The sequence below is a fragment of the Aulostomus chinensis genome, chromosome 17 (assembly GCF_037954235.1).
Source record: "Aulostomus chinensis isolate RoL2024-O1b breed Wild chromosome 17, RoL_Achi_v1.0, whole genome shotgun sequence".
Lineage (NCBI taxonomy): Eukaryota > Metazoa > Chordata > Actinopteri > Syngnathiformes > Aulostomidae > Aulostomus > Aulostomus chinensis.
Genome location: NC_141336.1, coordinates 18,126,558 through 18,141,085, shown reverse-complemented (window position 1 = coordinate 18,141,085; position 14,528 = coordinate 18,126,558). Strand labels below are relative to the sequence as shown.

At 40.2% G+C, this 14,528-nt stretch overlaps 1 long non-coding RNA gene across 2 annotated transcripts in view; it reads left to right on the top strand.

Moving 5' to 3' along the window:
- The first annotated feature begins 6,735 nt into the window (after positions 1 to 6,735).
- LOC147246576 (uncharacterized) overlaps positions 6,736 to 14,528 on the top strand; it is a 49,918-nt gene continuing 42,125 nt past the window's right edge. Inside the window, exons 1-2 of one of the 2 annotated variants that reach the window (XR_015109678.1) lie at positions 6,736 to 7,206; positions 10,899 to 11,030. This is a non-coding gene — a long non-coding RNA (uncharacterized LOC147246576). The remainder of the gene's footprint in view (positions 7,207 to 10,898; positions 11,031 to 14,528) is intronic. The other variant, XR_015109679.1, reaches the window with a different exon arrangement.

Genomic DNA, 14,528 nt, shown 5'->3' with positions numbered 1-14,528 from the left:
AAAAGACGTGAGGAAAAACCATTTCACCGCCTTCTAAGAGTGCATTTGCAGCTTTTCTCTCTCTCTCTCTCTCTCTCTCTCTCTCAGCCAGCGTGTGCTGTTTGATACGGAGCTAAATCCCTCCAATGGCATCAGTCTTCCTGCCTTTACTTAATTTATGACTGACAGAAGTCCAACTCAGATAGTCAGCTGCCAGAGGGGGGCAGTGTTAATAGGTGAGACTGATAAGAAACACCAGCAGTGTCATTCTCACTCTGATTAGATGTTGGGAACATTAAAATAACACTCTGGTCTTTGCAGGTGTTAAGTAACACACCCCTGAGAGAAATAATCTGCAAAACTCTCCATCAGATACGATTCCTTTAAAGACCACTGTGTTGTCTTGTTTGGACCAAGTCCCCCTCTTGATTTTTTGTAATTTTTAGGTTTAAATATGCTGAAACGCTAAATTAAACAGATTTAATCTAAAACAAACACATTTTCCTCTCTTTCATCCCTTTGCATGTTAGTGTTGCACAAATGTGACTCATTAGATCCCGGGCCACCTGTGCACCCCTAATGACTCATGGTGCCCTTACAGCCTGTTCCTCTACATCAAAAAAGCGTCCGCGTCAGCAGAGACCATCATCAAATGGAGCTGGCTCGTCATCTGCCTGCCATTGTTTAGCGCATGTCATGCTCTGCTTCTCATGGCGGAAAAAAACCCATTTGAGCCTGACTAATGCAGCCATGCAGACGCAGCAGTAAGAGGTGGGGGTGGCAGGGCGCACCGCGTACTCGCTGGATGGTCTACACCGAGGTCACTGAGCTCCACATTTGCTAATTCGCTTTGGAGTGCGCCAGGAGCCATGTTTTTCAGGGTTGCCCAGTAAAAAGAGGGCAAATTTTGATTGAGTTAGGCGCAGGAGAGAAGGTTTTATAGAGGGTAATCTTTTCTGGTGGACATGAGGGTCAGGCAAGTTCAGGATAAACTCTAACAGCACTTGCACTCTATTCTCCATAGCTGCTTCTTCTCCACCCTCCCACCTAGCTGGCTTTCCTTCTCTATATCCTCTTTCTGTGAGTGTTCTTGTTGCCTGAGGTCAATTTGTCACAGAGAACACAAGCTTTTCTCACTTGGTTTCAGCGATTCAATGATTGGTGTGTACAAACAAGCACATCAAGCAGGGATGACATGTACCCACCTCTTCACCCTCCTCCCTCACACCCTCCCTCCTCTCAGAGACTCAGAATATGTCCTTCCTGCTATGCTTCCATCTCACACTCTGTGGGAGTGAGTGTCCCCTGCATGAGGTGGGTTACACAAGCTGCTGCCCTGGGAATCCCGGGCCAGCTCATTATCCTGCACCCCTGAGACACAGCTCACTACAAATTAGGACATCAAACGATGCAAGCTCGTTAAAGAGCCACAGATCCACTCATTAGCATCAGCACCTTCCTTTGTTAGAGCCTGTATCAGCGTTCGCTCCCACCACCACATCGTGTCCTGTCATTCCTCCGCACTGACTGGAAGATTTAGGATTAATGTCAGCTCTCGCCAGCGGGTCAGCACTGTTGTGGTTCATACACGGGACTGATTGATCAGTGGTGGCGGGAAGCTGTGGAATTTGTTGACAGCTGCCCACTATCCACACCACTCTTATCCACATTTCATCGTGAAAGAGAAAAAAAAAAAAAAAAAACAACTCTCAGAATATCTCCTTGTCTGGCAAGTGGTGACTAGTGTGTCACAGCCTCAAGGGATGACGAAAATAATTTAAAAACCTTTTAGTAGAATATGATATCCAGTTGGTGTTATCGTAGGTCTTTTTATTATTTAGTTGATATCTAAATAAAATATTTGTTCGACCTGTCGTGAGATCAGTGGGGACGCTGTGGTGCGCTAGTGTTTAAAATGTTGACATCGTGTTGTGCAGCATCTCTGGTGTTGTCATTCCTCCTCTCACTAACCTCGCTACTTGTCGTCTCTTATGTCTGCTATCAGTTTAAAGCAAAAACAAACAGAAACACTATAAATAAAGCTGGGATATAGCTATCAAAATGAGGCAAACCGATATTCATCTTTCCGTGTTGCTTGCGTGGCTCTTTGAAGGTGGTCTGCAACTATTTTAAATTAGGTCTTTCTTTTTTTGGTTTCTAAATGAGTAATTAGGACAACAGTTATTGGAATCGGTCCAATACTGGGGGAGAACGCTGGGAAACAGCTGTGGCCGGGTGCTTCTTTTGCCGGTCAAGGGCTCAGAATGTAGACAGCAGCCATGCGGACATGTTGCATGTTGGTAATATTAATCATGGCCCTGTTTCATCAAAGAGGGACAAGGTCCTGGTCCTGAGAGGAAGTCGAATTGACAATTTGACTGGATACAGAGAGTTAATCAAGAGCCCATATCATCATGAACGTCTTACTCATTTTTTTCCTCATCTTCTCGATGTATTTTCCTGTCATGCAACCAGTATGTGACCATCGAAACCCATGAAACCGCTGAAAGTTATAAGAAAATGTTGCTATGATGTTATCGACCTTAAAGGCTTTAAGAAGAAGTCAGGTAAACTATAAATGCCATTAAGGTCTGATAAGGGAGCAGCTTGTGGTAGATGAGTAAGTCAAACATCTAACTTCTGTTACATTGTAGACTCATACTTTCCTTTTTGGTGAAGTTGAGGGACCCAAACTTCTTTACAGGTTCAGCAAAAGAGCATTTAACTATGCGGAGCGTGTGTTGGAAAGGTTTATAAGAAAGAAAATCTTACACTTTAAAACTCAGAATGTGTTCAATACACAGCACTTATCTTTTATGGTACAGATACAATTCATAGCTAATATCAACAAGTTAGGCCTTCATATTTGCCCCTCATGATTCTATACTATAGAACTCACCGCAGCCTGGGTATCATCTCAGTATCCCTGGCATGTGAAGAGTTAAGGAGATGGACTCTATAGTCCACATATGGCCCAGACCTCTGGGCACCTCGAAGAGGAGCCGCCTTGGATCCTGAATGCTTTACACAGTGATAACTCTTGAGGAACAAAGTGGTATTATGAGATAAGAACATACTGTATCTAGCTTGGTGATGATAAAATAATCCACTCACAAACAGTGACTTTGACTAGAAATGTAGCTTAATGCCAACAAACCTGGAACAGCATAAAGACGTCGCACTGCCTAGCGCACATAAGCTCTCTTTGTAACAGGTTTGTCTTGCAAAAAGCCAAAGTCTTAACAAAACACAGCAATCTTGACTGAAGACAGTAAAGATGAGATGAAACTCGATGGTTTTCTGAATGACATTTGGTTAACTACCCAGTAATCTATAATGCTTTCTCGGGTGGGTGTGTTTTTCTTTCTCTAGGCTCTGCTGAAGGCGTTCAGTATTTCTGTACCTTTGTCACTGCCTTTTGTCAACCCATACAAGGATCTTTCTTTCTAACTCGGTTCGTGTAAAACCTAGCATTGTCCTTTACTGTGAAAAGTATCGACTTGACTGTTAGCAAATTGTTTTCCTTTTGTACCTGCACATTTTTTTCTCTTCTCCAGCATGCTTGGTTGTCTGTCACGAGGCTGCGGTGAGATTGAAATGTTGCTGACCATCCAGTGGGCTTTAACCTATTACCCTTTGTAGAAAATATAACATCAAAAAGCGTTTTAATACATTTATTAATTGATTCTCTTACCTATGGGACTGTCTGCTCCATCTCCTCTGCATGCTGCTGGTGATTGAGTCATTCCTCCGGCATGCCGTCACTCAGACTTCATCTCTTCTACCTTCATCCCAATCCTCCTCTTCTTCTCCCCAGGACCCAGACATCCTCTTCTTCCGTGGTTTCAGCTAAAACAAGAACTAATGAAGAGATGTTGATTTTTCCACAGTCATCACTATAATTACCATCTTTATTTTTTCTCCATCCTTGTACACATCTGATATGCCCAAATCACAACAACTGATCCGCACATTGTTACATTTAACACCTATTTTCTGCCATTGCGTCACATTCCAAACGGTGGCCTGAATACTAACTTGAATGCTGTAAAAGACTGTGCAGCAGTGGGATTTTGATCAGTCCGGAATCATGTAGCTTACTTGTGTGTATGTCATGTAAATTACACATTCTCTTATAGGAGGTTTTTGATCACAGTGTGTGATTTTCCCCCCAAAAAATTAAAGTCGGAAAATAGTATGGAGAGAGGATGTGCATAATGTAGTTTAGATGGTCAATCAATGGTTTGATACGTCGCAAACTCGCTTTCGTTTTTGGTCGCCGCTCCTGCCTAGTTGACGTCCGAGTTATTAAAGCTTGTGTTAGATCCAAGGCAAACCTATGAATTTAACCAAAGCTAAAGGTAAACTACGAGAGGCAACTGTGAGAATTCAGAATATTAATAATAACCTGCTGTGAAAGAGTTGTTTCTGGACAGCAGCTGAACTGTGCAACATCTTATGACCAAACAGACATAAATCCAGAAATGATTCAACATAGGATTTATACTGCCGTACTGTGCAAACGGTTACAGCCACTTTTGAAAGAAAAATGCTTTAAGGGGGAATTTTTTGGAAAATAATTTTAAGAATAAGAGTCCTGCTAACAGGAATTACGTAAATCCAAATATTATGAAGGAATTAATGTTCCTTGCACTCATTTTCTCGTGTATCGAGCAGGGTGTTAGCTCGCGGCATCTCAGGGAACTCATGTAGTTCTGTCTCTGCCTTGGATGCTCTGATGCTGAGACCAGCGTTCTGTGGTGTTCCAGTGCAACACGCCTCGTTCTTCCTGTGGATGAAGATGACCTCGTGTTTGGGGCCACTGTCTAACCTGCAGAATGAACCTGGGGCGATTAGACGCCTTCCTGATTGTATTGCATGATGGATAAGAATCCACCTCAGCAATTTTGAACATATGTCTTCCTCCAGTTGCTGACATGCAACATACAAGGAACATTTTCCGTATGTCAGCCATATTTTCTTCATCACTGTGCTGCTTTTTTCCCCACATCGGAGGAACAGCTTTTCAGCTGCAAAATTTCCACGAGACCACCTCTGACCAGACCTCTGCAGGCTGTCCAGGCTCTGATGGTGCTGCAGGACCCTTCTGAGTTTGAAGAACTGATAGCTTGTCTTTTAAGCGCTGAATTCATTTTCCTTCCCTGCATTTCCTCCTCACTCTCCTGCCTATTTTTTTGTTCTTCAGCAGAAGAACCTGGACCGCACATCTGTAGACACAAGGGGACCATCTTGTGTCTTTCGCTTTTCTGTCTGGGATTTTATTTTTTGAATGAAACTGTTCTCCAGAAACCCCTCCTTTCTAAATGGGCAGTTTTGTTCCTTTAGATAGCTGTTGCTCATGTTCCTCGCCTTTCACTATATGACTACAACTCCTGTATTGTTTTACTATTCCTTTTTTTAATCTGCTGGTGATCAGTCACTTTTTAATTTCAGCATCAAGACATCTCACTAGCATATTTCACTATTTGCAAAAGGAATGTTCAGAAATCCAAAATATATTTTCTGTTAAAAAAAAAAGATGTAGTCTACAGTCTATAGTCTATAGTCAACGATTAGTTTTTGTGAAACATTTAAAGTGTATCAAACCTTTTTGCACAGTACTGTTTATAAATCCCCAATTCCCTGTACTGGGTTGAAAAGATGATTTTATGTTCTTTCAAGACATTTTTGGTGCTCTGACATTTAATGTCCAAAAATCCCCCCCCCCCACTCAAAACATATCACCAGTTAAGCTCCTTAAGTATCTTTTCTGCTGAAGTTATAGACATAATAACATACTCCCCTACACTATGAACTGTAGATCTAAATTCAAAGGAACCTGCTTTATCAATTTATTTGCAAAAGTTTCTCCATAACTGCAGCTTTTCTTGACATCAGTTTATTGCTGAAAAAAACATGACTTTCTTCTAGCCAATGTATAGAATCTCTATTTTTATGATGTTGAAATCAGCAGACGGGCATTTTGAGACCACAATGAAGCCAGACTTTTTCAGTGTCCTGCTGCCAGCGCGACTTTAGAAGAAATTAGAGCAGCATTTCCTTAGTGTTTCCTGGTGAATCACACACCTCCGTTGTGTGTGTGTGTTTTAGCCATCACATCACCACCCTGAAATGAATATTATGTGGGAAACAATGGTGCTAAGTTGCTTTTTCGAAGGCGGAATCTCCAAAGTGATCAAGGGGCAGGTATTCAACCACAAGTCAGCCTGAGAAGCAGCACTTCCGAGTCCAAAACCGAGCTGTACTGTACTATGAAATCTAATGACCATGTTGGAGCCCTGTGGGACTGATGGGAACATTGCTAGCAACAACATGTCCTCAAATAAAACCAACTTCTGTTTGACGCTCTATTTGTTTGTGTTTCCTTTCAAAGCTCTGTCACTTTGCAGGATAGTCAGTTGGAGAAGTATGTATATATATATGACTTATATATAATGTGTGTGTATGTATGTGTGTATATATATGTATATATATACACATATATAGATGTGTGTGTGTATATATATATATGTATATGTGTGTATGTATGTGTGTGTGTGTGTATATATATATATATATATATATATATATATATATATATATATATATATATATATATATATATCCAGATATCTCTTGTGTGAATATAGTAACTAAAGAGTTGTAACTTACCATTACCATTAAATGCAACACAAGAAGTTCGAGTGAAGTGTACTGGGATAGAAGACGGTACATACGAACGTGCTTGATCTCGGTGGTCACGTCGTCTCATGACCGCGCACTGCTAATTAATGTAGCAACATCAAGTTCCTTAGCTGTTGATCACCTGGGGGCGGGAGGTGAACAGAGCATGAAGCAAACTAGTTTGAGTTCTTATTACGTCATGTACTGACCAACACATTTGTAAGAGTCATGTTGTAGTCACAAGACACATAGTAGTTGTTTGTACTGATATATGCTAACTGCGATATTTGACCGTCTACCGAAGTGTGAAGTTGCCGTAGTGTTTGGCAAACAGCTAAGCTAACGCTAAGCTAGCAAATGTAGACTGTAGTTGCTGTTAGCTTAGCTTCGGGTCATCTCACGGTGTCCTCAACAAATGGCCGCATCGTTCCTTTTCGGAAGATAAGCGCACCTGTTGACCATGGAGGAGAACCATTCACCGACTATTACCAAGGGGAGCCGTAAAGAGCCGCCATTAAAGCCCCGGAAGACTGGACTTCCTAGGTGAGTTGGAATGGTTTCCATTAGATTATGGCGGCATGCTTATGTTACTTTTTCATTTTTATTTAAAGGTGGCCACCTATATTTTCAGTCAAATTTACGAATAGTGGCTTACAAAGTTGAATGTTCTGATGGACTGCAGAAAGTTATTAACTGTGGTATCACGTTATTTATTGCAATGTAAAAGACGTCTTCTGAGTTAGCTGGGAAAGTGGAGCAATATGATGCGGGCTTTGGATAATGTCGTTTTTTTTTTTTTTAAGCCTCACACTCCGTTTTTGACCTCATAAATCACTTGACAAAACCTCCTGCAAGACTTTGATAAGAACGTCTTTGTCCTTTTCATCACCGCTCCCTCACTGGTAACATTTCTTGCTTACAACAGCAATATTATAAGATTGTGAGACATATTTAGACTATTTGACCCGATGTTTCAGGTGTGATATGCGTTTCTAGCGCTATTAAAAAGACGTGCAATAAAGATAATTCGCTTTTTATTTGGTAAATTCTTACATTGATTATTACAGAAAAAAGAGTGGATTCATTGAGTTGTTTTTTTTTTGTATTTATTCAACATCAGTCATCGATCAGCTATATTTTATTTGAACATTTTAATTAGGTCTAGCTTCTTAGTTAAGTAAAGTAAAGCCATTTGTTTAAATGTTAAATGTGTTTTTTGATTTTTGTATAATTTTCATTGAATGGGGTTTAAAGCCGCATTACATCAATTGGGACTAGAGTAGACTGTCACGCACTCAATATATCAAATAATTTTGTACATAAAGTCACTTTATTGAGAGTAAGTAAACAATCCTAGAGCTCTGTTTAGGTCCAGGAAATTTAATCACTGCTACATTATTGTGTGAAAAGATCTGTGTGATGCTTGGTGAAAAAAACTCCCATTCGTTGAATCCACACGATATTCAGAACACGTGAAAATTGGGCCCTGTATTTTCATTCCAAACAGTATTCCCTGTAAAGTTAATAGCTTAATTAGCTTTACATTTTTCAGAAGATAACAAGTCATCCAAATACTCAATATGTAACTTCTCACTCGTCTTTCAGTCTCTTCATGTCTTTGTGTGTGTATAGGTAGGTTTTCTGAATGTTAAGGTCACCGTGGGGTTTGCATCTCCTGTTTGGAGCCTTTTAATAATGCTTGCATGACTGGAATTCACGACCGTGTCATGGTTAGAACAAGTGATCTTCATTCACTAGCAAATTTATCTGCATTTTCCAATCCCTCGCCTTCAGCATTTCATCCTTTCATGTTATATCCTCATTACACAAAGATGTTAAAGGTCATTAAAATGGAAAGAATTTGCCTTTTGAATTCACAAGACGATACATATTCCAGTTGAGTCTCAAAGGTCCCGCTTTGTGCTTTTTAAAAATGTGTTGCTTATATAAAAGACTTGTATTTTTCCTACATTTCCAAAGCTGTGGTACATATATATTATCTGTTTTGTGCTCTCAACACTTGAGATTTCATTTGGGAAGAAGAACCACTATGAAGAGTTTGTATTATTTAAATTTTTAATCTCTGCTTGTGTTGTATTTGCACATCCAGCTGTACCAACTCACACATCACTGGAATGAGCTGCAAACTCCAATGGTGCCAAAGTTACGCTTTTAAAAGCTTGATGCTGTCGAATGTTTGGAATTTAGATTACACGAAATGTTTTATTGTCATAGTTAACATTTATACCGCGTTCATGAACAAATAAACAAAGCAGTATTGAAAAAAAAAGAGCAACATTGCAAGATACAAATTGGAATATTTTACCATCAAAATATAGTTTTTACACGCACAATAATAGTGTTGTTTGGAGAAGGGATAACTTCCTGTACTGCTCCTGTGTATTCTGGTATAATAAAGCTGCGTTAGTTCACGCGGGGCAGCCTGGGTTGGCAAGAAATTCACCACCATTCAACCACCAGCCACAAAGGACAAGTGGGCCTTTTACCCACTGCAGCAACTGCCATTAAAGCATCTTATGACTTTCTTGTGCAAACTGGGAATGTTTTTGTGTTTGTCCGTGTAGATTACTGTAATTTGGCCACTTGCTTCTATGCTGTTTTTGTGAAAAGGCTTTGCCATTCAGCACTTGGTCTGAGGAAACTACTGTTTTGGGGTATATAAAGACATGGGTTATTTCCCCATCCATGCTTTACCCACCAACACAATTCACTGACAGGTGTGGAGGAAATATTTTGTTCCTCGGCAGAAGGATGTTACGTTTGGCGTGTGTGGGGTAAATGTGAGGGAACAAAAGTCGCTGGCAAGAGGCATTCAGCCTGCTGGAGGATTTCCTCGGCCAGAAGAGGGATACTGGCTGAGCAAAAGCATTTATAAATAGGAATTAATTGCTCTTCTTTTCTCGTGAATAAATGTGGTTATTGGACAAGGATACATAAAACTTTAAGACATTTTTAAAGAATAGAATGTGTTTTATTTGAATGTTGAAAATTCAACTTCATGGCCCGCTGTTGTCTTATCTATGCTCCTCCAGATGGAACTTGACATTTTTGCATCTAAACAGCACACAGCATATTAATCTGCTTGTCAATGGCTACGACAGTTGTCTTTTACAGTGAATCATGGCTGCAGTAATGATGTTTATGCACATTTATTTAATATAAAATTCATTCTAATAAAGTTCAAAGTTTCAGTGTTGTTATGTGTGAGAATAATGGGAATGCAGATGAAGACATTTTAGTGCTATGTTGATTTGTAGTAGTTTCCCTTTAATCTCTTTGATTTTCATTGGGATTCTTGGCCTTGCCATCAGCAATATTTTATATATTAATTTTTTTCCAACATTGTTCCTGAATCCTTTTGAAGGATGTTTTATGTAAAATATGCTTTTTGTACCCTGGAAAGACATTTAATCAAGATTAACCTTGGTATTTTAGTCGCCAGTGGTCTAGCTTTGTGAGATTTAATAATGGAAGACAATTAAGTACTACTGTCAGTGTTGAGGATCTGCTCTCATTTATTTATAGCAGAAAATGTAGTCAGGTTTTTAAAAGTGCACCTTTTTATTTATTTTCTTTTACCGAGGTAATCATGAGGCATGTTGAATATTCTGACAAGCATGTACAGGGATTTTTTTTTGGCAAGATTTAAATTAAAAATTACTTTAAAACAAATGAAGGTTTTATTGGTGAAATATTCAGTTTAATCTCCAGACCAGGAAGTTATTTTAACAAAAGATTTCGAGAAAAGAGAATAAAATCATTACACAGCATATTACATTGTTTTTTTTTCATCATTAGCTGTTTTAGTGTAATTATATATTTGCTACCTGATTCATTTTCTATTATTTTTTCCTCCAGTGAAGCAAATTTAAGCTGTCACAGCCTGTTTGTTGACCAAACTTATTGCTTTGTTCAGGAAAAAAAACAAGCAAGAATTCAAACTTTGCCCAATAAAACGATCTCTGTTTTTGTTCAGAATACTTCAACTGTATATTTGAAATACTTTCAACAGTAAGTTACTTGCTGTTACCATGAGCCGGCTGGAAATATGGCAGCAGGGGAGCACTGCTCTTGTGAAGGTTCATTCATGGTTTTCAGAGCATGGCAGACTCAAGTATCGTCACATTGTGTGCTACGAAAGTGCAGAGAAAATAGTTTTCCTGGGTGGTCCGACTCATTAATACACTCTGCACTTCTTGATTTACGGCTCACAGTTCAACTGCTGCCAATTAACGTGAAAACCTGCAAAAAAAAACGAGAGAGAGAGGAGGAAACAGGGAGGGGGAGGAGGGAGGGAGGCCGCCGCCTGTTGGTACCACACTGAAGAAGCTGTCCTCCACGAGCAGGTAGGACATCAGAGAGTTAAAACCTCAGCTAGGAGCTTATGCTAAAGGCCAGCTTGGCTTTGTTGAGGCCTGCTGGAGGGGTTTTAACTGAAAGTGTGAATCAGCATTTTTCTATGTCGTTTGTTCACATGTATATTCATATATAATATATATGTATATACATATATGTGTGTGTGTGTGTGTCATCTGTTTGTTTCAGTGGCATTGAAATTTTGTAACTCCGATGTGAAATGTATGTATTCTAAAGTAATGGCGCTATGCTGTTTCAAGCTAATATGTGATGGATAATGTAGTTAAGAATCGTAGAAAATTTAACATTCATGATAATGGGGGGGGGGGGGGGGCGGGACGGTTACTCTGAAGACACAAATCCACCCAAATTATCTATACTCAATTATTTATGCCACAAGAATAATTTAAAGAGTGTAATTAATTAGAAATTAAAAAAAAACTTTTTCAAAATCCGGAATGCACATTATCTTGTATTTGAAGTCATTTAAGTGTTGACGTAACCTAGCAAAGCTCAGTAAAGCGCATACTTTGCTTGTGATGTATTCCGCTCCTTTCCTGATTCTGTCATTTCTGACCTCCTATTTTGGATAGTTGGTTGAAAGTTCATGCTTTTTCTATTTCCTGTCTGTTAAGTGACTATTTTGGATGTTTTTGCTTTTGTAAGTAAACTCAGCAGCTGCCTGTTGAGGTTGTGCTCTGTTGCACGGTACACTGTGACCTTGTCAAAAGCAATCACCATGGTCAGACACAGCTATAGTTTTCTTCTCATCTTAAGACATAATCTCTTTAATTGGTGTCAAAGTTGGGGTCCTTATGGTGAAAGTCTTGAAAATACCCACAGACAGACACGCTCTACTTGTTGACACTTGAGGAAAACAAATAAATGGAACAGAGATCTCGTCAATGTGGCGGTGAAACTTGTTAATCTATAGTGTGAGGGGAGTGTTAGCGCAGGCCCTCTGGCCACTCCAGCCTGACAGGATCCTCAGACTTAAAGTCAGTCCCTTCTGATCCCTTCAGACGACTCAATCCTCCTTTATTATACCTGCTCCATTCTCACAATGTGGGCTAAGTTTGGATGACAGAAATTTGCTTTGTACCTCGTATTCTATGCACCAACAGGAAGAAACGCCATGGTGTGTTAAATCCTCCTGTTCAATAAGAGAAACACTTTGATATGCCAAGCATATTTTGCTATTATTTTTTGCTAAGCTACCCATTTAATGCCTTTTGGTGACATAGATGAACTGATTTATTGGTTTCACAGAATCTTTCTGTCCACGTTATAAAGCACTTTACCTTTCCAGGGATTTAATTCAATAGATTTGTCTCAGATATTCTCATGTGCAGAATTTATCTGTAAATGTTTCCTAAATGTACAATATGCACTCAGTTTATTGAACGAAATTTAAGTTCAGCTTGCAATAAATACTGCCTTCATGGTGCGTATTCAGCTGGATGCTGTTCTGTTGTACAGCATTATTTCACGCCCGAATCATTTCCAGGTATTAATGCTTAAGATAAAACGGTAACATGTACGGTGTAACAGCACCAAAACCACCTTCATGTTGATTCTCCTTGAAGGTAAAATGTATTGGAACTGTATTCATTTTAGCCAAGTATACTGAAAAAAGTAGAGTTGTGCTTTTGCAATATAAAGATGAGTGTGAGACCCATAGAATCCAGCGCCCAATTCAAATTCATGATAACAAATCAGGAATGCCTGCAGTAGTGTTGCCTGATATGGAGGACATTCTCTTCGTCCATATACTTTATTGGATTCCATAAATGTTGTGAGATTCAATAACTTGAGGCAGGATCATGAATGACTCCCGTCATGCATCTACAGAGGAGGCCACAGATCACAGTCAGGGTGACAGGAACCGTCCGTCATCCAGGCCTCCAAGACAGACACCTAAAGAATACACCTGAATATCAGTGTGCAGATGTCAACCCAGTGTCTCCTCACCTGTAACCTCTCTGCAAACTCATGCTTTATCAAGGGGTTTCTTGGGGAGGACTGTGGAAATTGGACCCTGACTTAAACCAATTAAACCAGTGAATAGCAATTCAGAGGGAGGTTGACAGGAAACCTTGAAGAATTCAAAGACACATCAGCTTCTGACACACAGTATTTAAGGTGACAGAAATCAGTGAAGGGACATAACAGTAAAGTAGACGCTCACCTTAATGTCCCTCATCTGTGCTGCAGGGAGGAGAAAACGGAGGAAGCCGGATGAATGTACCAAACTCACATTAATAAAACAGGAAATAAAACGTGCAAATTCTCAGTGCATGTGAATGCGTCTATTGAAGCACTCTTTTGGGTGCCAGCCCGATACTCCTGCTAATGGTCCGTTTCACTGAAGTAGCACCAGGAATGCTCACCTTCTCAATGCTTCACAACTCGGGGCAAGCATGGCAGCGGTCCCTTTTTGTGTGTGTGTGTGTGCGTGTGTGTGAGTGCGCCTTGCAGTCATTATACTTTCTTGAGAAAATGGAAAGAAAAAACTCATTCTAGCACACTCTCCCATCCTGTAATGAACAGGGACTACATATTTATGTTTTTTGCTAGAGAACACTTGAAACACAAGAGGGGTTAAAGTAAAGAGAGGGTGGGTCTTTTGGGCCATTTTCAATATTTCCCCCCTCTGTGCCCCATAGGGCAAGTAAGAGGTTGCTTCCTTACAATAATCAGGTGACCAGAGGAAAATAGTGTGGCCTTAACAAGCCCAAATTAAAAAAGAACATCATTTTCATTATGCAGTCAAACACAATTACAAGCAAATGTTTTCTCTGTGGAGCTGCCCCTGCTTTCAGGGTCTTTGTCCCCTGCTCCTTAGTGTGTGCAGAGAAAGGACCCGGTGGTCAATGGGCAGCTGAGTGGCGTGTTCAGCAGAGGCCCACATCCTTAGCCCCCAGCACAGAATGCGTTTTGTTAGAAGAGCAGCCATACATTTTGAGCAGATTTGTTGAATTAGAGAGCGCAGCAGGAGACAGGGAAGCGGGGGGTAAGTGATGGGGAGGACTTGTTGCTAGGTGACTGACATACAACTGCAGCATGCCAGTTTTCAGAGCTTGGCACTCCTTGTCTGTTTTTGTTGTGTTTTCCTTCTTATCACCCCCCCTCCAACACACACACACACACACAAATACACACACACACACACACACACACACACACACACACCTCCTCCCCCCAATCCTCTCCACCCTCCCATCAATTCTCTTGTCTAGCTCTTCTTGTTGTTGAAGTGTAGATAATAAAATGAAGAAAACAGTGGGAATCGTTGAGGATTCTACAGTACACCTCTCGCACCTACTAAGAACCTCAGCGTCTCAACCGCTTCCATACTCAAATACCTCACGAGCTGTGGGAAAGGAAAACTGCTTTTATGGGGAAAGTAAAGGTGTATTCCCTCTTCTAATGTGCTAGTTAGTATAGAATCTGACATAAAGCATTAGCTTCATAGAGACACTTTGTGC